General features: G+C 37.0%; 1 pseudogene; it reads left to right on the forward strand.

Annotated features, from left to right (window-relative positions):
• The first annotated feature begins 2,316 nt into the window (after window positions 1–2,316).
• LOC134386474 (glutaredoxin-1-like) lies at window positions 2,317–3,038 on the forward strand (annotated as a pseudogene).
• The last annotated feature ends 210 nt before the right edge of the window (window positions 3,039–3,248 follow it).

A 3,248-nucleotide genomic window follows, 5' to 3' on the forward strand; every position in this document is an offset into this window, starting at 1 on the left:
CATGAGCCAAATAAGTTTTTCTTTTTATATGTCACTAAGTTGTCTGTTGTGTACATTTACGTGGCGATAGATAACAGATACAGCAGCAGTATTACATCATGGTAAGTTTATGATGATATGAAAACATACAAGGTATCTAAGTTTCATTTATAATTCCTTAAACTGACTTTAGTATACCAAAAAATCAAATCTGAATTGATCTTACAATGTGCTTTGAACCAGAAACTGTAGGAAAAGGTGCAAGTTATTCAGTAGTTGAAATGTTTCTTTCTTGTATTTCAAAACAATTCTGACATCGGACTCGGTCATGGTCACACTTTCTAAAGTTCTGATGTTTGAGAAGAGCAGCTCTATTTGCTACTATTTTTTTAACATGTGTTTTGAAATTCTATATCCTTATAGGCAATCATATATTTATCATCATATTTCCTAAAATGGAGGTAATAAATTTTCAGTGTGGGGAAACCCCAAGAAGTTTTGCAACACTGAGCTTTGCAAAGACAGAATAAAATCTAGACAAACTGATTGTGTAGAGCCTACTGTCAGTCTTCTTGCATCTCACTTCTCTCTGTGTCACGCTTCTCATTTGCTCACTAAGGACTGCCAAGGAATTTGTAGTACCCCAACAAAGAAGATGCCCGTTCTCTGTATTTGTCCTCTTTTCTTGACCACCATGAAAACTTTTCAGTCTTGTGTCTTCATGGCTGTTCGTGGCTTTAAAGTTTGCCAAAGTATAGAATTTTTCATAAGTAAGACTCCATGTCCTCAGAAACAATTTTTATATTAGCAAATTGCTTAATTTCAACAAAATAGAAGACATTTACCTAAAAGCATGAAATTTCAATTACATAATAGAATGAAGTCAAAGTGTGCTATGCACAGAATGACAAGCCTTTGAGTCATGCTAATAATTCAAAGTGGGCAAGAAATTTGACTTTAAGTGTACTAGTTGCAAACAAAGAGAGAAATATCCTTTACAAGAGTAGTATGGTTCTTAAAATATATATGTGTGTGTGTGTCTGTGTGTGTGTGTGTGTACATGTTACTTAAGATAAGTGAACTTCCTGAAAATGGTCCGAGACAAAAATCTTCCATGTACCTTTATTTGGGAAAGAGACTTCAACTATATTCCTATAATAAATAGAAATTACAGTAAGACATTTTTTCACATGAATGCCAAAGTAAAAGCAATAATATGAAGGGTGAAAGATGTCAAATTATGCAGCTTTCTGGCTGTCAGACTGAGCCAGAAACAAACGAGATTTCCTGGAGAGATGAATGAATTACTTATCCTGCAGGCAATCCTTTATAAATATAACTTCTCACAATGCAGCTTTTGTTACACATAGGTTCATAAACATTTTGAGGTTGTATGCTCAGATGCTGAAGTGCTTTCCACTGATGAGAAATTTCAGTGTCACTCAACTCACTAGAAAAGTAGCACTGTCTACTTCTTAATTGTTAAAGAGCTTGTGGCAGTAATGTCCCAGTACATGATATGTATCACACATTTTTAAATGCTTCTGGAGAGAGGAAAAGCTGTTGCCATACATACATAGTACACGAAGTTAAGGAAAAATTTCGTATATTCCATGTCAATGTTAATCAGGGTGAGTGGGTATAGCCTTCGGGGCTTTTTAAAGAAGTATTTACTTCTTGATTTTCACAGTTTGTGAGGTTTGTGTTTAATTAAGGTAAGACGTTCCTTTAGGGTACATTTTTCTTACTTTGATGTTAGTTTTAGTTTTTCTTGCAGTAAAAATTTACTTAAGGGGGAAAAATCTTCAATATCTATGACATGTGGTAAACTAGCATTTGACCGAGTGAGTAAAGTTAAAAAAAAAAAAAGGAGGTCTATATAAAATCATACTTGACAGCAAAATAGGCCTATTCCTATTGACTTTAGGTTGCTGATGCCAAAAAATATTTGCTATCTTGGATCAGTACATATGGTGGGTAGGTGATTGTATTGGAAAAATCTTATTTCTTGAAGATGAATTATTTCATACTGACATATTTGTAATAATTTTAATGCCTCTCTACAATATATATATTAGCATGTAATATACCAATTTAATTATTTATGTTCCCTATAGTGTATTTTGTACAAATCAGGTATTAGTTTTTTTACATTTTTATAATGCTAATTCATGTCTAACACATACTAGCTCTTCTAAAACTCTCAAGTGGAGTTTACTCCAGGAATGAGAGATTGGTTTAACATGGAAAAAAATGAATCAATACATTTCACACCCCGAGCAATAGAGCAGCTCCTACAATTGAGGATTCCTCTCCGGGAGACTGCAGCCTGTCAGCATGGCTCACGAGTTTGTGAACAGCAAAATCCATCAGGGGAAGGTGGTCGTGTTCATCAAGCCCACCTGCCCCTACTGTGAAAAGACCCAAGAGATCCTCAGTCAGTTGCCCTTCAAACAAGGGGTTCTGGAATTGTCGATATCACAGCCACCGACGACGTAAATGAGATTCAAGATTATTTGCTACAGCTCACAGGAGCAAGAACGGTGCCTAGAGTCTTTATTGGCAAAAATTGCATAGGTGGGTGCAGTGATCTAATAACTATGCAACAGAGTGGGGAACTGGTGACGCGTCTAAAGCAGATTGGAGCTCTGCAGTAATCACAGAGTTGGCCCCACGCTGTTGTCCCCCCTTGTGAGCAGGATGGCATTGCAAATGATGACAGCACTTCCTGGTGTATGGAATTTTGGGCAAAAACAGCTTTTTTCTTCTTTTGGCTCAGTATTACAAAGTGGATCAACTTGCCCTTAACTATGGGGCCAAGAAGGTTGAAGGACCATTTTGGTTTTTTCCTGGATTGGCCCTTTGGGTTCCAGAAGACCATGACAAGTTCTGGCTTAGGATTTACTCACTGACCCAAAAGAGGTTCTTCCTCTCTGCATGTTTCTTCCTTACTGTTCTCCACGTGCCAGCATGCCTCTACCTCTAAGCCAGTGTTTCTCAACCATGTTTATCCAGGTCCCCCCTGGGGATGATTCTGTGAGGGTACTTCAAAAAGTTCATGAAAAGATTCTTAACTTTTTGCTTTTTGCTACTGTCCATCAGCTGATGTTATTTTGCTGAGCTTGACTTTATGAAATTTGTTTTATGAAATCAATGCGTATTTTGAATTATTTTTCTCCTACCACACACATCTCCCCACCCCAACTTATCCCACCTTGAGAATCACTGCTCTGAATCAGCATTCTTGACCTTGCCACCTGACAGATCTC

Source organism: Cynocephalus volans, chromosome 9 (genome assembly GCF_027409185.1).
Source record: "Cynocephalus volans isolate mCynVol1 chromosome 9, mCynVol1.pri, whole genome shotgun sequence".
Classification (NCBI taxonomy): Eukaryota; Metazoa; Chordata; class Mammalia; order Dermoptera; family Cynocephalidae; genus Cynocephalus; species Cynocephalus volans.